The sequence below is a fragment of the Somniosus microcephalus genome, chromosome 5, assembly GCF_052327205.1.
Source record: "Somniosus microcephalus isolate GS21.2 chromosome 5, FLI_Smic_1.0, whole genome shotgun sequence".
Taxonomy (NCBI): domain Eukaryota; kingdom Metazoa; phylum Chordata; class Chondrichthyes; order Squaliformes; family Somniosidae; genus Somniosus; species Somniosus microcephalus.
The window spans coordinates 175,127,398-175,147,842 of record NC_140991.1 but is presented as its reverse complement, the minus strand read 5'-3'; positions in this window follow the sequence as shown (position 1 = coordinate 175,147,842).

The following is a 20,445-nucleotide window of genomic DNA, read 5'->3' as shown; positions in this document are numbered from 1 at the left end:
CAAGGCCATGAGCGGGGGAGATCGAGGGTCAAGGCCAGGAGCGGGGGAGATCGGCGGTCAAGGCCACGAGTGGTAAGATAGGGGGTTGGGGCCAGGAACGGGGGAGCTCGGATGTTGGGGCTAGGAGCGTTGGAGATCAGCGGTCAAGGCCAGGAGCGGAGGAGATCGAGGGTCGGTGCCAGGAGCAGGGGTGATCGGGGGTCAAGGCCAGGAGTGGAGGAGATTGGTGGTCAGGGACAGGAGCTGGGAGATCGGGGGTCAAGCCCAGGAGCGGGGGAGGTCGGGGGTCAAGGCCATATGCAGGGGAGATCGGGATCGGGGCCAGGTGTGGGGGAGATCGGGGTTTGGGGCCAGGAGCGCGGGAGATCGGGGGTCAATGCCAGGTGCTGGGGCTATCGGGGGTCAAGGCCAGGAACGGAGGAGATCGGGGGTCAAGGCCAGCAGCGCGGGAGAGCGGTGGTCAAGGCCAGGAGCGGGGGCTATCGGGGGTCAAGGCTAGGAGCGGAGGAGATCGGGGGTGGGGCCAGGTGCGGGGAGATCGGGTGTCAAGGCCAGGGGCGGGGGAGATCGGCGGTCAAGGCCATATGCAGGGGAGATCGGGGGTCGGGGCCAGAAGCGGGAGAGATCAGGGGTTAAGGCCTGGAGCAGGGCAGATCGGGAGTCAAAGCCAGGAGCGGGGGAGATCGGGGCTCAAGTCCAGGAGCGGGGTAGATCGGCGATCAAGGCCAGGAGCCGGGGAGATCGGGGGTCAAGGCCAGGAGTGGGGGAGATCGGGGGTTGATACAAGGAGCGGGAGAGATGGATGGATGGGGCCAGGAGCGGAGGATATCGGGGGATGGGGCCAGGAGCGGAGGATATCGGGGGATATGGCCAGGAACGTGAGGAATCAGGAGTCAAACCAGGAGCAGGGAGATCGGGGCTCAAGGCCAGGAGCAGGGGAGATCGGGTGTCAAGGCCGGGAGTGGGGAGATCGGGGGTCAAGGCCAGGACCGTGGGGGAGAACGGGGGTTGGGGCCAGGAGCGAGGGAGATCGGGGGTCAAGGCCAAGAGCGGGGGCTATCGGGGGTCAAGGCCAGGAGCGGAGGAGGTCGGGGGTGGGGGCCAGGTGCGGGGAGACCGGGTGTCAAGGCCAGGAGAGGGGGAGATCGGGGGTCAAGGCCATATGCAGGGGAGATCGGGGGTCGGGGCTAGGTGTGGGGGAGATTGGGTGTCAAGGCCGGGAGTGGGGAGATCGGGTGTCAAGGCCGGGAGTGGGGAGATCGGGGGTCAAGGCCAGGAGTGGGGAGATCGGGGGTTGGGGCCAGGAGCGGGGAGCACTGGGTTTGGGGCCAGGAGCGGGGGAGATCAGGTATCAAGACCATGAGTGGGGAGATCGGGGGTCAAGGCCAGCAGCGGGGCAAACGATGGTCAAGGCCAGGAGCGGGGGAGATCAGCGGTCAAGGCCAGGAGCTGGGGAGATCGGGGGTCCAGGCCATGACCGGGGCAGATCAGGGGTCAAGGCCAGGAGCGGGGGTGATCGGTGGTCAAAGCCAAGAGCGGGAGAGATCGGGTGTCAAGGCCGGGAGTGGGGAAATCGGGGGTCAAGGCCAGGAGCGGGGAGATCGGGTGTTGGGACCAGGAGCGGGGGAGATCGGGTGTCAAGGCCGGGAGTGTGGAGATCGTGGGTCAAGGCCAGGAGCGGGGAGAACAGTGGTCAAGACCAGGACCGTCGGGGAGATCGGGGGTTGGGGCCAGGAGCGAGGGAGTTCGGGGATCAAGCCCAGGGGCGGGGGAGATCGGGGGTCAAGGCCAGGAGCAGGGGAGATCGGCGGTCAAGGCCAGGAGCTGGGGAGATCGGGGGTCAAGTCCAGGAGCGGGTCAGATCAGGGCCCAAGGCCAGGAGCGCGGGTGATCGGCGGGCAAGGCCATGAGCGGGGGAGATCGAGGGTCAAGGCCAGGAGCGGGGGAGATCGGCGGTCAAGGCCACGAGTGGTAAGATAGGGGGTTGGGGCCAGGAGCGGGGGAGCTCGGATGTTGGGGCCAGGAGCGTTGGAGATCAGCGGTCAAGGCCAGGAACGGAGGAGATCGAGGGTCGGTGCCAGGAGCAGGGGTGATCGGGGGTCAAGGCCAGGAGCGGAGGAGATCGGTGGTCAGGGACAGGAGCTGGGAGATCGGGGGTCAAGCCCAGGAGCGGGGGAGATCGGGGGTCAAGGCCATATGCAGGGGAGATCGGGATCGGGGCCAGGTGTGGGGGAGATCGGGGTTTGGGGCCAGGAGTGCGGGAGATCGGGGGTCAAGGCCAGGAGCTGGGGCTAGCGGGGGCAAGGCCAGGAGTGGGGGAGATCGGGGGTTGATACCAGGAGCGGGAGAGATCGATGGATGGGGCCAGGAGCGGGGGATATCGGGGGATATGGCCAGGAGCGTGAGGGATCAGGTGTCAAATCAGGAGCGGGAAGATCGGGGCTCAAGGCCAGGAGCAGGGGAGATCGGGTGTCAAGGCCGGGAGTGGGAATTCGGGGGTCAAGGCCAGGAGCGGGGGAGATCGGGGGTCAAGGCCAGGACCGGGGGCTATCGGGGGTCAAGGCCAGGAGCGGAGGAGGTCGGGGGTGGGGGCCATTTGCGGGGAGATCGGGTGTCAAGGCCAGGAGAGGGGGAGATCGGGGGTCAAGGCCATATGCAGGGGAGATCGGGGGTCGGGGCCATGAGCGGGGAGATCGGGGGTCGGGGCCAGGTGTGGGGGAGATCGGGTGTCAAGGCCGGGAGTGGGGAGATCGGGGGTCAAGGCCAGGAGTGGGGAGATCGGGGGTTGGGGCCAGGAGCGGGGAGCACTGGGTTTGGGGTCAGGAGCGGGGGAGATCAGGTATCAAGGCCATGAGTGGGGAGATCGGGGGTCAAGGTCAGGAGCGGGTGCGATCAGCGGTCAAGGCCAGGAGCTGGGGAGATCGGGGTTCCAGGCCATGACCGGGGCCGATCAGGGGTCAAGGCCAGGAGCGGGGGTGATCGGTGGTCAAAGCCAAGAGCGGGAGAGATCGGGTGTCAAGGCCGGGAGTGGGGAAATCAGGGGTCAAGGCCAGGAGCGGGGGAGATCGGGTGTCAAGGCCAGGAGCGGGGAGATCGGGTGTTGGGACCAGGAGCGGGGGAGATCGGGTGTCAAGGCCGGGAGTGTGGAGATCGGGGGTCAAGGCCAGGAGCGGGGATAACAGTGGTCAAGACCAGGACCGTCGGGGAGATCGGGGGTTGGGGCGAGGAGCGAGGGAGTTCGGGGGTCAAGCCCAGGGGCGGGGGAGATCGGGGGTCAAGGCCAGGAGCAGGGGAGATCGGCAGTCAAGGCCAGGCGCGGGGGAGATCAGGGCTCAAGGCCAGGAGCGCGGGTGATCGGCGGGCAAGGCCATGAGCGGGGGAGATCGAGGGTCAAGGCCAGGAACGGGGGAGATCGGCGGTCAAGGCCACGAGTGGTAAGATAGGGGGTTGGGGCCAGGAGCGGGGGAGCTCGGATGTTGGGGCTAGGAGTGTTGGAGATCAGCGGTCAAGGCCAGGAGCGGAGGAGATCGAGGGTCGGTGCCAGGAGCAGGGGTGATCGGGGGTCAAGGCCAGGAGTGGAGGAGATCGGTGGTCAGGGACAGGAGCTGGGAGATCGGGGGTCAAGCCCAGGAGCGGGGGAGATCGGGGGTCAAGGCCATATGCAGGGGAGATCGGGATTGGGGCAGGTGTGGGGGAGATCGGGGTTTGGGGCCAGGAGCGCGGGAGATCGGTGGTCAAGGCCAGGAGCTGGGGCTATCGGGGGTCAAGGCCAGGAACGGAGGAGATCGGGGGTCAAGGCCAGCAGCGCGGGAGATCGGTGGTCAAGGCCAGGAGCGGGGGCTATCGGGGGTCAAGGCTAGGAGCGGAGGAGATCGGGGGTGGGGGCCAGGTGCGGGGAGATCGGGCGTCAAGGCCAGGGGCGGGGGAGATCGGCGGTCAAGGCCAGGAGCCGGGGAGATCGGGGGTCAAGGCCAAGAGTGGGGGAGATCGGGGGTTGATACCAGGAGCGGGAGAGATCGATCGATGGGGCCAGGAGCGGGGGATATCGGGGGATATGGCCAGGAACGTGAGGGATCAGGAGTCAAACCAGGAGCGGGGAGATCGGGGCTCAAGGCCAGGAGCAGGGGAGATCGGGTGTCAAGGCCGGGAGTGGGAATTCGGGGGTCAAGGCCAGGAGCGGGGGAGATCGGGGGTCAAGGCCAGGAGTGGGTAGATCGGGGGTCAAGGCAGGGAGTGGGGAGATCGGGGGTCAAGGCCAGGACCGTGGGGGAGAACGGGGGTTGGGGCCAGGAGCGAGGGAGATCGGGGGTCAAGGCCAGGAGCGGGGGCTATCGGGGGTCAAGGCCAGGAGCGGAGGAGGTCGAGGGTGGGGGCCAGGTGCGGGGAGATCGGGTGCCAAGGCCAGGAGAGGGGGAGATCGGGGGTCTAGGCCATATGCAGGGGAGATCGGGGGTCGGGGCCAGGAGCGGGAGAGATCGGGGGTCAAGGCCAGGAGCGGGGAGATCGGGGGTCGGGGCTAGGTGTGGGGGAGATTGGGTGTCAAGGCCGGGAGTGGGGAGATCGGGGGTCAAGGCCAGGAGTGGGGAGATCGGGGGTTGGGGCCAGGAGCGGGGAGCACTGGGTTTGGGGCCAGGAGCGGGGTAGATCAGGTATCAAGACCATGAGTGGGGAGATCGGGGGTCAAGGCCAGCAGCGGGGCAAACGATGGTCAAGGCCAGGAGCGGGGGAGATCGGGGGTCAAGGCCAGGAGCGGGTGCGATCAGCGGTCAAGGCCAGGAGCTGGGGAGATCGGGGGTCCAGGCCATGACCGGGGCAGATCAGGGGTCAAGGCCAGGAGCGGGGGTGATCGGTGGTCAAAGCCAAGAGCGGGAGAGATCGGGTGTCAAGGCCGGGAGTGGGGAAATCGGGGGTCAAGGCCAGGAGCGGGGGAGATCGGGTGTCAAGGCCAGGAGCGGGGAGATCGGGTGTTGGGACCAGGAGCGGGGGAGATCGGGTGTCAAGGCCGGGAGTGTGGAGATCGGGGGTCAAGGCCAGGAGCGGGGAGAACAGTGGTCAAGACCAGGACCGTCGGGGAGATTGGTTGTTGGGGCCAGGAGCGAGGGAGTTCGGGGGTCAAGCCCAGGGGCGGGGGAGATCGGGGGTCAAGGCCAGGAGCAGGGGAGATCGGCGGTCAAGGCCAGGAGCTGGGGAGATCGGGGGTCAAATCCAGGAGCGGGTCAGATCAGGGCTCAAGGCCAGGAGCGCGGGTGATCGGCGGGCAAGGCCATGAGCGGGGGAGATCGAGGGTCAAGGCCAGGAGCGGGGGAGATCGGCGGTCAAGGCCACGAGTGGTAAGATAGGGGGTTGGGGCCAGGAGCGGGGGAGCTCGGATGTTGGGGCCAGGAGCGTTGGAGATCAGCGGTCAAGGCCAGGAGCGGAGGAGATTGAGGGTCGGTGCCAGGAGCAGGGGTGATCGGGGGTCAAGGCCAGGAGCGGAGGAGATCGGTGGTCATTGCCAGGAGCTGGGAGATCGGGGGTCAAGCCCAGGAGCGGGGGAGATCGGGGGTCAAAGCCATATGCAGGGGAGATCGGGATCGGGGCCAGGTGTGGGGGAGATCGGGGTTTGGGGCCAGGAGCGCGGGAGATCGGGGGTCAAGGCCAGGAGCTGGGGCTAGCGGGGGCAAGGCCAGGAACCGAGGAGATCGGGGGTCAAGGCCAGCAGCGCGGGAGGTCGGTGGTCAAAGCCAGGAGCGGGGGCTATCGGGGGTCAAAACTAGGAGCGGAGGAGATCGGGGGTGGGAGCCAGGTGCGGGGAGATCGGGTGTCAAGGCCATATGCAGGGGAGATCGGGGGTCGGGGCCAGAAGCGGGAGAGATCGGGGGTCAAGGCCTGGAGCGGGGAAGATCGGGAGTCAAAGCCAGGAGCGGGGGAGATCGGGGCTCAAGTCCAGGAGCGGCGTAGATCGGCGGTCAAGCCCAGGAGCCGGGGAGATCGGGGGTCAAGGCCAGGAGTGGGGGAGATCGGGGGTTGATACCAGGGGCGGGAGAGATCGATGGATGGGGCCAGGAGCGGGGGATATCGGGGGATATGGCCAGGAGCGTGAGGGATCAGGAGTCAAACCAGGAGCGGGGAGATCGGGGCTCAAGGCCAGGAGCAGGGGAGATCGGGTGTCAAGGCCGGGAGTGGGAATTCGGGGGTCAAGGCCAGGAGCGGGGGAAATCGGGGGTCAAGGCCAGGACCGTGGGGGAGAACGGGGGTTGGGGCCAGGAGCGAGGGAGATCGGGGGTCAAGGCCAGGAGCGGGGGCTATCGGGGGTCAAGGCCAGGAGCGGAGGAGGTCGGGGGTGGTGGCCAGGTGCGGGGAGATCGGATGTCCTGGCCAGGAGAGGGGGAGATCGGGGGTCAAGGCCATATGCAGGGGAAATCGGGGGTCGGGGCCAGGAGCGGGAGAGATCGGGGGTCAAGGCCAGGAGCGGGGAGATTGGGGGTTGGGGCCACGTTTGGGGGAGATTGGGTGTCAAGGCAAGGAGCGGGGGAGATCGGGTGTCAAGGCCGGGAGTGGGGAGATCGGGGGTCAAGGCCAGGAGTGGGGAGATCGGGGGTTGGGGCCAGGAGCGGGGAGCACTGGGTTTGGGGCCAGGAGCTGGGGAGATCAGGTATCAAGGCCTTGAGTGGGGAGATCGGGGTTCAAGGCCAGCAGCGGGGCAAACGGTGGTCAAGGCCAGGAGCGGGGGAGATCGGGGGTCAAGGCCAGGAGCGGGTGCGATCAGCGGTCAAGGCCAGGAGCTGGGGAGATCGGGGGTCCAGGCCATGACCGGGGCAGATCAGGTGTCAAGGCCAGGAGCGGGGTTGATCGGTGGTCAAAGCCCAGAGCGGGAGAGATCGGGTGTCAAGGCCGGGAGTGTGGAGATCGGGGTCAAGGCCAGGAGCGGGGAGAACAGTGGTCAAGACCAGGACCGTCGGGGAGATCGGGGGTTGGGGCCAGGAGCGAGGGAGTTCGGGGGTCAAGCCTAGGGGCGGGGGAGATCGGGGGTCAAGGCCAGGAGCGGGGGAGATCGGCGGGCAAGGCCATGAGCGGGGGAGATCGAGGGTCAAGGCCAGGAGCGGGGGAGATCGGCAGTCAAGGCCACGAGTGGTAAGATAGGTGGTTGGGGCCAGGAGCGGGGGAGCTCGGATGTTGGGGCCAGGAGCGTTGGAGATCAGCAGTCAAGGCCAGGAGCGGAGGAGATCGAGGGTCGGTGCCAGGAGCAGGGGTGATCGGGTGTCAAGGCCAGGAGCGGGGGAGACCGGGGGTCAAGGCCAGCAGCGGGGGTGATCGGGGGTCAAGGCCAGGAGCGCGAGAGATCGGCGGGCAAGGCCATGAGCGGGGGAGATCGGTGGTCAAGGCCAGGAGCGGGGTAGACGGTGGTCAAGACCAGGACCGTGGGGGAGATCGGGGGTCGGGGCCAGGAGCGATGGAGATCGGGGGTCAAGGCCAGGAGCGGGGGATATCGGGGGTCAAGGCCAGGAGCGGGGCAGATCGGCGGTCAAGGCCAGGAGCGGGGCCGATCAGGGGTCAAGGCAAGGAGCGGGGGTGATCGTCGGTCAAAGCCAGGAGCGGGAGAGTTCGGGTGTCAAGGCCGGGAGTGGGGAAATCGGGTGTCAAGGCCGGGAGTTGGGAGATCGGGCGTCAAAGCCAGGAGCAGGTGAGCTCGGGGTTCGTGGCGAAGAGCAGTGGAGATCGGGATTTGGTGCCAGGAGCGTGAGAGATCGGGGGTCAAGGCCAGGAGCGGGGAGATCGGGGGTCAAGGCCAGGAGCGGGGAGATCGGGGGTCAAGGCCAGGAGGGGGGAGATCGGGTGTCAAGGCCGGGAGTGTGAATTCGGAGGTCAAGGCCAGGAATAATGGAGTTCGGGGGTCAAGGCCAGGAGCGGGGAGCACGGGTAATGGGGCCAGGAGCGGGGGAGATCGGGAGTCAAGGCTAGGAGTGGGGAGATCGGGGGTCAAGGCCAGGAGTAGGGGAATTCGGGGGTCAAGGCCAGGAGCGGGGAGCACGGGGTTTGGGGACAGGAGCGGGGGAGATCGGGAGTCAAGGCCAGGAGTGGGGAGATCGGGGGTCAAGGCCAGGAGTGGGGGAGATCGGGGGTCAAGGCCAGCAGCGGGGGAGATTGTTGGTCAAGTCCAGGAGCGGGGGCTATCGGGGGTCAAGGCCAGGAGCGGGGGAGATCGGGGGTCAAGGCCAGGAGTGGGGAGATCGGGGGTCAAGGCCAGGAGTGGGGGAGATCGGGGGTCAAGGCCAGCAGCGGGGGAGATTGTTGGTCAAGTCCAGGAGCGGGGGCTATCGGGGGTCAAGGCCAGGAGCGGAGGAGATCGGGGGTGGGGGCCAGGTGCGGGGAGATCGGGTGTCAAGGCCAGGAGTGGGGAGATCGGGGGTCAAGGCCAGGAGCGGGGGAGATCGGGGGTCAAGGCCAGGAGCGGGGGAGATCGGGGGTCAAGGCCAGCAGCGGGGGAGATCGGGGGTCAAGTCCAGGAGCGGGGGCTATCGGGGGTCAAGGCCAGGAGCGGAGGAGATCGGGGGTGGGGGCCAGGTGCGGGGAGATCGGGTGTCAAGGCCAGCAGCGGGGGAGATCGGGGGTCAATGCCATATGCAGGGGAGACTGGGGATCGGGGCCAGGAGCGGGAGAGCTCGGGGGTCAAGGCCAGGAGCGGGGAGATCGGGGGTCGGGGCCAGGTATGGGGGAGATCGGGGGTCAATGCCAGGAGTTGCGAGCACGGTGTTTGTGGCCAGGAGCGGGGGAGATCGGGTTTCAAGGCCAGGAGTGGGGAGATCGGTGGTCAAGGCCAGGAACGGGGTAGACGGTGGTCAAGGCCAGGAGCGGGGGAGATCGGGGGTCGGGGCCAGGAGCGATGGAGATCGGGGGTCAAGGCCAGGAGCGGGGGAGATCGGCGGTCAAGGCCAGGAGCGGGGGAGATCGGCGGTCAAGGCCAGGAGCGGGGGAGATCGGGGGTCAAGGCCAGGAGCGGGGGATATCGGGCGTCAAGGCCAGGAGCGGGGGAGATCGGCGGTCAAGGCCAGGAGCGGGGGAGATCGGCGGTCAAGGCCAGGAGCGGGGGTGATCGGGTGTCAAGACCAGGAGCTGGGAGATCGGGGCTTGGGGCCAGGAGCAGGGATGATCGGCTTTCAATGCCGGGAGTTGGGAGATCGGGTGTCAAAGCCATGAGCAGGTGAGATCGGGGTTTGTGGCAAGGAGCGGTGGAGATCGGGGGTCAAGGCCAAGAGCGGGGAGATCGGGGGTCAGGGCCAGGTGTGGGGGAGATCGGGGTTCGGGGCCAGGTGTGGGGGAGATCGGGGTTCGGGGCCAGGTGTGGGGGAGATCGGGGTTCGGGGCCAGGAGTGGGGGAGATCGGATTTCAATGCCGGGAGTTGGGAGATCGGGCGTCAAAGCCAGGAGCAGGTGAGATCGGGGTTTGTGGCGAGGAGCGGTGGAGATCGGGGGTCAAGGCCAGGAGCGGGGTGTTCGGGGGTCAAAGCCAGGAGCGGGGGCTATCGGGGGTCAAGGCCAGGAGCGGAGGAGATCGGGGGTGGGGGCCAGGTGCGGGGAGATCGGGGGTCAATGCCAGCAGCGGGGGAGGTCGGGGGTCAAGGCCAGGAGCGCGGGAGATCGGGGGTCAAGGCCAGGAGCTGGGGCTATCGGGGGTCAAGGCTAGGAGCGGAGGAGATCGGGGGTGGGTGCCAGGTGTGGGGGAGATCCGGGTTTGGGGCCAGGAGTGGGGGAGATCGGGTGTCAAGGCCGGGAGCGGGGAGACCGGAGGTCAGAGCCAGGAGCGGGAGAGCTCTGGGGCCAAGGCCAGGAGCGGGGGAGATCGGGGGTCAATGCCAGGAGCGGGGAGATCGGGGTTCGGGGCCAGGTGTGGGGGAGATCCGGGTTTGGGGCCAGGAGTGGGGGAGATCGGGGGTCAAGGCCAGGAGCGGGGGAGATCGGGTGTCAAGGCCGGGAGCGGGGAGACCGGAGGTCAGAGCCAGGAGCGGGAGAGCTCTGGGGTCAATGCCAGGAGCGGGGAGATCGGGGTTCGGGGCCAGGTGTGGGGGAGATCCGGGTTTGGGGCCAGGAGTGGGGGAGATCGGGGTTCAAGGCCAGGAGCGGGGGAGATTTAGTGTCAAGGCCGGGAGTGGGGAGATCGGGGGTTGGGGCCAGGAGGGGGGTGATCGGGGGTTGGGGCCAGGAGCTGGGGAGTTCGGGGGTCAAGGCCAGGAGCAGGGAGCATGGGATTTGGGGCCAGGAGCCGGGGAGATCGGGTGTCAAGGCCAGGAGTGGGGAGATCGGTGGTCAAGAGGAGGACCGTGGGGGAGATCGGGGGTTGGGGCCAGGAGCGAGGGAGTTCGAGGATCAAGCCCAGGGGCGGGGGAGATCGGGGGTCAAGGCCAGGAGCGGGGGAGACCGGCGGTCAAGGCCAGGAGCGGGGAAGATCGGGGGTCAAGGCCAGGAGCGGGTCAGATCAGGGGTAAAGGCCAGGAGCGGGGGTGATCGGCGGGCAAGGCCATGAGCTGGGGAGATCGGGGGTCAAGGCCAGGAGCAGGGGAGGTCGCCGGTCAAGGCCACGAGTGGTGAGATTTGGGGTTGGGGCCAGGAGCAGGGGAGCTTGGGGGTTGGGGTCAGGAGCGTTGGAGATCAGCGGTCAAGGCCAGGAGCGGAGTAGATCGAGGGTCGGTGCCAGGAGCGGGGGTGATCGGGGGTCAAGGCCAGGAGCGGGGTAGATCGGGGTTCAAGGCCAGCAGCGGGGGAGATCGGGTGTCAAGGCCAGGAGCGCGAGAGATCGGGGGTCAAGGCCAGTAGCGGAGGAAATCAGGGGTGGGGGCCAGGTGCGGGGAGATCGGGTGTCAAGGCCAGGAGCGGAGATCGGTGGTTAGGGCCAGGAGCGGGGAGATCGGGGGTCAATGTCAAGAGCGGGGAGATCGGGGGTCAGGGCCAGCAGCGGAGGAAATCAGGGGTGGGGGCCAGGTGCGGGGAGATCGGGTGTCAAGGCCAGGAGCGGAGATCGGTGGTTAGGGCCAGGAGCGGGGAGATCGGGGGTCAATGTCAAGAGCGGGGAGATCGGGGGTCAGGGCCAGGTGTGGGGGAGATTGGGGTTCGGGGCCAGGAGTGTGGGAGATCGGGGGACAAAGCCAAGAGCGGGGGAGATCGGGTGTGAAGGCCGGGAGTGGGGAGATCGGGGCTTGGGGCCAGGAGCGGGGATGATCGGCGGTCAAAGCCATGAGCGGAGGAGATCGGGGGTGGGTGCCAGGTGTGGGGAGATCTGTGGTCAAGTCCAGGAGCGGGGGAGATCGGTGGTCAAGGCCATATGCAGGGGAGATCGGGGGTCGGGGCAGGAGCGGGGTAGATCAGGGGTCAAGGCCAGGAGCGGGTAGATCTGGGGGCGGGGCCAGGAGCGAGGGGGATCGGGGGTCAATGCCAGGAGCGGGGAGCACGGTGTTTGGGGCCAGGAGCGGGGGAGATCGGGTTTCAAGGCCAGGAGGGGGGAGATCGGGTGTCAAGGCCGGGAGTGGGAATTCGGGGGTCAAGGCCAGGAGTAGGGGAGTTTGGGGGTCAAGGCCAGGAGCGGGGAGCACGGGGTTTGGGGCCAGGAGCGGGGGAGATCGGGAGTCAAGGCCAGGAGTGGGGAGATCGGGGCTCAAGGCCAGGAGTAGGGGAGTTCGGGGGTCAAGGCCAGGAGCGGGGAGCACGGGGTTTGGGGACAGGAGCGGGGGAGATCGGGAGTCAAGGCCAGGAGTGGGGAGATCGGGTGTCAAGGCCAGGAGTGGGGGAGATCGGGGGTCAAGGCCAGCAGCGGGGGAGATTGTTGGTCAAGTCCAGGAGCGGGGGCTATCGGGGGTCAAGGCCAGGAGCGGAGGAGATCGGGGGTGGGGGCCAGGTGCGGGGAGATCGGGGGTCAAGGCCAGTCGCGGGGGCTATCGGGGGTCAAGGCCAGGAGCGGAGGAGATCGGGGGTGGGGGCCAGGTGCGGGGAGATCGGGTGTCAAGGCCAGGAGCGGGGGGAGATCGGGGGTCAATGCCATATGCAGGGGAGACTGGGGGTCGGGGCCAGGAGCGGGAGAGCTCGGGGGTCAAGGCCAGGAGCGGGGAGATCGGGGGTCGGGGCCAGGTGTGGGGGAGATCGGGGGTCAATGCCAGGAGCGGCGAACACGGTGTTTGTGGCCAGGAGCGGGGGAGATCGCGTTTCAAGGCCAGGAGTGGGGAGATCGGTGGTCAAGGCCAGGAACGGGGTAGACGGTGGTCAAGGCCAGGAGCAGGGGAGATCGGCGGTCGGGGCCAGGAGCGATGGAGATTGGAGGTCAAGGCCAGGAGCGGGGGATATCGGGGGTTAAGGCCAGGAGCGGGGGAGATCGGCGGTCAAGGCCAGGAGCGGGGGAGATCGGGGGTCGGGGCCAGGAGCGGGGGAGATCGGGGGTCGGGGCCAGGAGCGATGGAGATCGGGGGTCAAGGCCAGGAGCGGGGGAGATCGGCGGTCAAGGCCAGGAGCGGGGGAGATCGGCGGTCAAGGCCAGGAGCGGGGGAGATCGGGGGTCAAGGCCAGGAGCGGGGGATATCGGGCGTCAAGGCCAGGAGCGGGGGAGATCGGCGGTCAAGGCCAGGAGCGGGGGAGATCGGCGGTCAAGGCCAGGAGCGGGGGTGATCGGGTGTCAAGACCAGGAGCTGGGAGATCGGGGCTTGGGGCCAGGAGCAGGGATGATCGGCTTTCAATGCCGGGAGTTGGGAGATCGGGTGTCAAAGCCATGAGCAGGTGAGATCGGGGTTTGTGGCAAGGAGCGGTGGAGATCGGGGGTCAAGGCCAAGAGCGGGGAGATCGGGGGTCAGGGCCAGGTGTGGGGGAGATCGGAGTTCGGGGCCAGGTGTGGGGGAGATCGGGGTTCGGGGCCAGGTGTGGGGGAGATCGGGGTTCGGGGCCAGGAGTGGGGGAGATCGGATTTCAATGCCGGGAGTTGGGAGATCGGGCGTCAAAGCCAGGAGCAGGTGAGATCGGGGTTTGTGGCGAGGAGCGGTGGAGATCGGGGGTCAAGGCCAGGAGCGGGGTGTTCGGGGGTCAAAGCCAGGAGCGGGGGCTATCGGGGGTCAAGGCCAGGAGCGGAGGAGATCGGGGGTGGGGGCCAGGTGCGGGGAGATCGGGGGTCAATGCCAGCAGCGGGGGAGGTCGGGGGTCAAGGCCAGGAGCGCGGGAGATCGGGGGTCAAGGCCAGGAGCTGGGGCTATCGGGGGTCAAGGCTAGGAGCGGAGGAGATCGGGGGTGGGTGCCAGGTGTGGGGGAGATCCGGGTTTGGGGCCAGGAGTGGGGGAGATCGGGTGTCAAGGCCGGGAGCGGGGAGACCGGAGGTCAGAGCCAGGAGCGGGAGAGCTCTGGGGCCAAGGCCAGGAGCGGGGGAGATCGGGGGTCAATGCCAGGAGCGGGGAGATCGGGGTTCGGGGCCAGGTGTGGGGGAGATCCGGGTTTGGGGCCAGGAGTGGGGGAGATCGGGGGTCAAGGCCAGGAGCGGGGGAGATCGGGTGTCAAGGCCGGGAGCGGGGAGACCGGAGGTCAGAGCCAGGAGCGGGAGAGCTCTGGGGTCAATGCCAGGAGCGGGGAGATCGGGGTTCGGGGCCAGGTGTGGGGGAGATCCGGGTTTGGGGCCAGGAGTGGGGGAGATCGGGGTTCAAGGCCAGGAGCGGGGGAGATTTAGTGTCAAGGCCGGGAGTGGGGAGATCGGGGGTTGGGGCCAGGAGGGGGGTGATCGGGGGTTGGGGCCAGGAGCTGGGGAGTTCGGGGGTCAAGGCCAGGAGCAGGGAGCATGGGATTTGGGGCCAGGAGCCGGGGAGATCGGGTGTCAAGGCCAGGAGTGGGGAGATCGGTGGTCAAGAGGAGGACCGTGGGGGAGATCGGGGGTTGGGGCCAGGAGCGAGGGAGTTCGAGGATCAAGCCCAGGGGCGGGGGAGATCGGGGGTCAAGGCCAGGAGCGGGGGAGACCGGCGGTCAAGGCCAGGAGCGGGGAAGATCGGGGGTCAAGGCCAGGAGCGGGTCAGATCAGGGGTAAAGGCCAGGAGCGGGGGTGATCGGCGGGCAAGGCCATGAGCTGGGGAGATCGGGGGTCAAGGCCAGGAGCAGGGGAGGTCGCCGGTCAAGGCCACGAGTGGTGAGATTTGGGGTTGGGGCCAGGAGCAGGGGAGCTTGGGGGTTGGGGTCAGGAGCGTTGGAGATCAGCGGTCAAGGCCAGGAGCGGAGTAGATCGAGGGTCGGTGCCAGGAGCGGGGGTGATCGGGGGTCAAGGCCAGGAGCGGGGTAGATCGGGGTTCAAGGCCAGCAGCGGGGGAGATCGGGTGTCAAGGCCAGGAGCGCGAGAGATCGGGGGTCAAGGCCAGTAGCGGAGGAAATCAGGGGTGGGGGCCAGGTGCGGGGAGATCGGGTGTCAAGGCCAGGAGCGGAGATCGGTGGTTAGGGCCAGGAGCGGGGAGATCGGGGGTCAATGTCAAGAGCGGGGAGATCGGGGGTCAGGGCCAGCAGCGGAGGAAATCAGGGGTGGGGGCCAGGTGCGGGGAGATCGGGTGTCAAGGCCAGGAGCGGAGATCGGTGGTTAGGGCCAGGAGCGGGGAGATCGGGGGTCAATGTCAAGAGCGGGGAGATCGGGGGTCAGGGCCAGGTGTGGGGGGAGATTGGGGTTCGGGGCCAGGAGTGTGGGAGATCGGGGGACAAAGCCAAGAGCGGGGGAGATCGGGTGTGAAGGCCGGGAGTGGGGAGATCGGGGCTTGGGGCCAGGAGCGGGGATGATCGGCGGTCAAAGCCATGAGCGGAGGAGATCGGGGGTGGGTGCCAGGTGTGGGGAGATCTGTGGTCAAGTCCAGGAGCGGGGGAGATCGGTGGTCAAGGCCATATGCAGGGGAGATCGGGGGTCGGGGCAGGAGCGGGGTAGATCAGGGGTCAAGGCCAGGAGCGGGTAGATCTGGGGGCGGGGCCAGGAGCGAGGGGGATCGGGGGTCAATGCCAGGAGCGGGGAGCACGGTGTTTGGGGCCAGGAGCGGGGGAGATCGGGTTTCAAGGCCAGGAGGGGGGAGATCGGGTGTCAAGGCCGGGAGTGGGAATTCGGGGGTCAAGGCCAGGAGTAGGGGAGTTTGGGGGTCAAGGCCAGGAGCGGGGAGCACGGGGTTTGGGGCCAGGAGCGGGGGAGATCGGGAGTCAAGGCCAGGAGTGGGGAGATCGGGGCTCAAGGCCAGGAGTAGGGGAGTTCGGGGGTCAAGGCCAGGAGCGGGGAGCACGGGGTTTGGGGACAGGAGCGGGGGAGATCGGGAGTCAAGGCCAGGAGTGGGGAGATCGGGTGTCAAGGCCAGGAGTGGGGGAGATCGGGGGTCAAGGCCAGCAGCGGGGGAGATTGTTGGTCAAGTCCAGGAGCGGGGGCTATCGGGGGTCAAGGCCAGGAGCGGAGGAGATCGGGGGTGGGGGCCAGGTGCGGGGAGATCGGGGGTCAAGGCCAGTCGCGGGGGCTATCGGGGGTCAAGGCCAGGAGCGGAGGAGATCGGGGGTGGGGGCCAGGTGCGGGGAGATCGGGTGTCAAGGCCAGGAGCGGGGGGAGATCGGGGGTCAATGCCATATGCAGGGGAGACTGGGGGTCGGGGCCAGGAGCGGGAGAGCTCGGGGGTCAAGGCCAGGAGCGGGGAGATCGGGGGTCGGGGCCAGGTGTGGGGGAGATCGGGGGTCAATGCCAGGAGCGGCGAACACGGTGTTTGTGGCCAGGAGCGGGGGAGATCGCGTTTCAAGGCCAGGAGTGGGGAGATCGGTGGTCAAGGCCAGGAACGGGGTAGACGGTGGTCAAGGCCAGGAGCAGGGGAGATCGGCGGTCGGGGCCAGGAGCGATGGAGATTGGAGGTCAAGGCCAGGAGCGGGGGATATCGGGGGTTAAGGCCAGGAGCGGGGGAGATCGGCGGTCAAGGCCAGGAGCAGGGGAGATCGGCGGTCAAGGCCAGGAGCGGGGGTGATCGGGTGTCAAGACCAGGAGCTGGGAGATCGGGGCTTGGGGCCAGGAGCGGGGATGATCGGCTTTCAATGCCGGGAGTTTTGAGGAAATCTACATGATATAAGGGGTTAATTTCAAGTGCTTGCTGGGTAAAAGTTTTCAGACTTGACACTGGGCAAGTGTCGATGTGTAACTAGAGCTATTGCACGTACTCGGACTACAGCCAAGAACAGATGTCTGCCCACCTAATGAGAATGTAGAAGTGAAATAATGAGTTCCTTTGATGTACCCAGTGACCTGATAACTTGTGACCGTTAGCAAAGCTAGCCTCCCAATATATGATTAAAGAGGACCTCCGGTTACACGATTCATGCCCTGTTATAGATTAACGGTTGACTTATGTGTCCAGGATCCTTCTGTCAATATGTTATTTCTACCTGATGATTAATCTAAAATGTATCCTGATAGAGGAACAAAGGAATGTCAATCAAACTTGTTTGTTACACTGTATAAATATGGAGCGCTTACGCTGTATCATTGGAATCGTAGCCTTACCCCTTGAGTAGAGGTGCTGATTACCCTTGCAAGAAGTGAAATAAAAGGCCTGTCCGTCTCACGAATCCAAGTGTGTATTGAGTCATCACCCAGAGCTAAGAAGTAAGGCACTTCTACAGTTGGGAGATCGCGTGTCAAGGCCAGTAGCGGAGGAGATCGGGGGTGGGGACCAGGTGCGGGGAGATCGGGGGTCAATGCCAGCAGCAGGGGAGATCGGGGGTCAAGGCCAGGAGCGCGGGAGATCGGGGGTCAAGGCCAGGAGCGGGGGCTATCGGGGGTCAAGGCTAGGAGCGGAGGAGATCGGGGGTGGGTGCCAGGTGCGGGGAGATCGGGTGTCAAGGCCAGGAGCGGGGGAGATCGGGGGTCAAGGCTAGGAGCGGAGGAGATCGGGGGTGGGTGCCAGGTGTGGGGAGATCGGGGGTCAAGGGCAGGAGCGGGGGAGATCGGGGGTCAATTCCTGGAGCGGGGAGACCGGAGGTCAGAGCCAGGAGCGGGAGAGCTCTGGGGTCAAGGCCAGGAGCGGGGAGATCGGGGTTCGGGGCCAGGTGTGGGGGAGATCCGGGTTTGGGGCCAGGAGCGGGGGAGATCGGGTGTCAAGGCCGGGAGCGGGGGGATCGGGGGTTGGGGCCAGGAGGGGGGGGGGATCGGGGGTTGGGGCCAGGAGCTGGGGAGATCGGGTGTCAAGGCCAGGAGTGGGGAGATCTGGGTTCAAGGCCAGGATCAGGTGTGATCGGTGGTCAAAGCCAAGTGTGGGAGAGATCGGGTGTTGGGGCCAGTAGCGGGCGAGATCGGGTGTCAAGGCCAGGAGCGGGGGAGATCGGGTGTCAAGGCCAGGAGTGGGGAGATCGGGTGTCAAGGCCAGGAGTGGGGAGATCGGTGGTCAAGAGGAGGACCGTGGGGGAGATCGGGGATGGGGCCATGAGCGAGGGAGTTCGAGGGTCAAGCCCAGGGGTGGGGGAGATCGGGGGTGAAGGCCAGGAGCGGGGGAGACCGGCGGTCAAGGCCAGGAGCGGGGAAGATCGGAGGTCAAGGCCAGGAGCGGGTCAGATCAGGGGTCAAGGCCAGGAGCGGGGGTGATCGGCGGGCAAGGCCACGAGTGGAGAGATTGGGGGTTGGAGCCAGGAGCAGGGGAGCTCGAGGGTTGGGGTCAGGAGCGTTGGAGATCAGCGGTCAAGGCCAGGAGCGGAGGAGATCGAGGGTCGGTGCCAGGAGCGGGGGTGATCGGGGGTCAAGGCCAGGAGCGGGGTAGATCGGGGTTCAAGGCCAGCAGCGGGGGAGATCGGGTGTCAAGGCCAGGAGTGCGAGAGATCGGGGGTCAAGGCCAGCAGCGGGGGCTATCGGGGATCAAGGCCAGGAGCGGAGGAAATCAGGGGTGGGGGCCAGGTGCGGGGAGATCGGGTGTCAAGGCCAGGAGCGGAGATCGGTGGTTAGGGCCAGGAGCGGGGAGATCGGGGGTCAAGTCCAGGAGCGGGGGAGATCGGGGGTCAAGGCCATATGCAGGGGAGATCGGGGGTCGGGGCCAGGAGCGGGAGAGATCGGGGGTCAAGGCCAGGTGCGGGGAGATCGTGATCGGGGCCAGGTGTGGGGGAGATTGGGGTTTGTGGCCAGGAGCAGGTGAAATCGGGGGTCATGGCCAGGAGCGGGGGAGATTGGGGGTCGGTGCCAGGAGCGGGGCAGATTAGGGGCCAAGGCCAGGAGCAGGTGAGATCCGTGGTCAAAGTCAGGCGCGGGGGAGTTCGGCGGTCAAGGCCACGAGCGGGGTAGATCGGTGGTCAAGGCCGGGAGTTGGAATTCGGGTGTCAAGGCCAGGAGCGGGGGAGTTCGGCGGTCAAGGCCAGGAGCGGTGAGAACGGGGTTTGGGGCCAGTAGCTGGGGAGACCGGGTGTCAAGGACAGGAGTGGGGAGATCGGGGGTCAAGGCCAGGAGCGGGGAAAATGGTGGTCAAGGCCAGGAGCAGGGGAGATCGGGGATCAAGGCCAGGAGCGGGGGAGATCGGGTGTCAAGGCCGGGAGTGGGGAAATTGGGGATCAAGGCCAGGAGCGGGGAGAATGGTGGTCAAGACCAGGACCGTGGGGGAGATCGGGGGTTGGGGCCAGGAGCGAGGGAGATCAGGGGTCAAGCCCAGGGGCGGGGGAGTTAGACGGGCAAGGCCATGAGCGGGGGAGATCGGGGGTCAAGGCCAGGAGCGGGGGAGATCGGGGGTCAAGGCCAGGAGCAGGGGAGATCGTGGTTCAAGGCCAGGAGTGGGGGAGATGAGGATTTGGGACCAGGAGCGCGGGAGATCGGGGCTAAAGGCCAGGAGCAGGGGAGATCGGGGTTTGGGGCCTGGAGTGGGGAGATCGGGGGTTAGGGCCAGGAGCGGGGGAGATCAGGTGTCGGGGCCAGGAGCGGGGAGATCAGCGGTCAAGGCCAGGAGCGGGGGAGATCGGTGGTCAAGGCCAGGAGCGGGGCAGACCAGGGGCCAAGGCCAAGAGCGGGAGAGATGGGCGGTCAAGGCCATGAGCGGAGGAGATCGGGGGTGGGTGCCTGGTGCGGGGAGATCGGGGGTCAAGTCCAGGAGCGGGGCAGATTGGGGGTCAAGGCCATATGCAGGGGAGATCGGGGGTCGGGGCAGGTGTGGAGTAGGTCAGGGGTCAAGGCCAGGAGCGGGTAGACCTGGGGTCGGGGCCAGGTGCGGGGCAGACCGGGGGTCAAGGCCAGCAGTGGCGGAGATCGGGGGTCAAGTCCAGGAGTGCGGGAGATCGGGGGTTAAGGCCAGGAGCGGGGACTATCGGGGGTCAAGGCCAGGAGCGGAGGAGCTCGGGGGTGGGGGCCAGGTGCGGGGAGGTTGGGTGTCAAGGCCAGGAGTGGGGGAGATCGGGGGTCAAGGCCATATGCAGGGGAAATCGGGGGTCAAGGCCATGAGCGGGGGAGATCGGGTGTCAAGGCCAGGGGCGGGGAGATCGGGGGTTGGGGCCAGGAGCGGGGCAGATCGGGTGTCAAGGCCGGGAGTGGGGAAATCGGGGGTCAAGGCCATGAGTGGGGGAGATCGGGGTCAAGGCCAGGAGCGGGGGCTTTCGGGGGTCAAGGCCATGAGCGGAGGAGATCGGGGGTGGGGGCCAGGTGCGGGGAGATTGGGGGTTGGGGCCAGGTGCGTGAGAGATCGGGGGTCAAGGCCAGGAGCTGGGGCTATCGGGGGTCAAGGCCAGGAGCGGAGGAGATCGGGTGACGGTGCCAGGAGCAGGGGTGATCGGGGGTCAAGGCCAGGAGCGGCAGAGATCGGGGTTTAGTGCCAGGATTGGGGAAGAACCGCAGTCAAGGACAGGAGGGGTGAGATCGGGGGTTGGGTCCAGGAGCGTGAGAGATCGGGAGTCAAACCAGGAGCGTGGAGATCAGGGCTCAAGGCCAGGAGCAGAGGAGATCGGGTGTCAAGGCCGGGAGTGGGAATTCGGGGGTCAAGGCCAGGAGCGGGGGAGATCTGGGGTCAAGGCCAGGAGCGGGGAGAATGGGGGTTGGGGCCAGGAGCAGGGGAGATCGGGTGTCAAGGCTGGGAGTGGGGAGATCGGTGGTCAAGGCCAGCAGCTGGGGGAGATCGGGGGTCAAGGCCAGGAGCACGGGAGATCGGGGGTCAAGGCCAGGAGCTGGTGCTATCGGGGTTCAAGGCAAGGAGCGGAGGAGATTGGGGGTCGGTGCCAGGAGCAGGGGTGATCGGGGGTCAAGGCCAGGAGCGGGGGAGATCGGGGGTCAAGGCCAGCAGTGGGGGAGATCGGGGGTCAAGGCCAGGAGCGTGGGAGATCGGGGGTCAAGGCCAGGAGCGGGGGCTTTCGGGGGTTGGGGCCAGGAGCAGGGAGATCGGGGGTTGGGGCCAGGAGCGGGGAGATCGGGGGTTGGGGCCAGGAGCGGGGAGCTCGGGGTTCAAGCTCAGGATCAGGGGAGATCGTGTGTCAAGGCTGGGAGTGGGAATTCGGGGGTCAAAGCGAGGA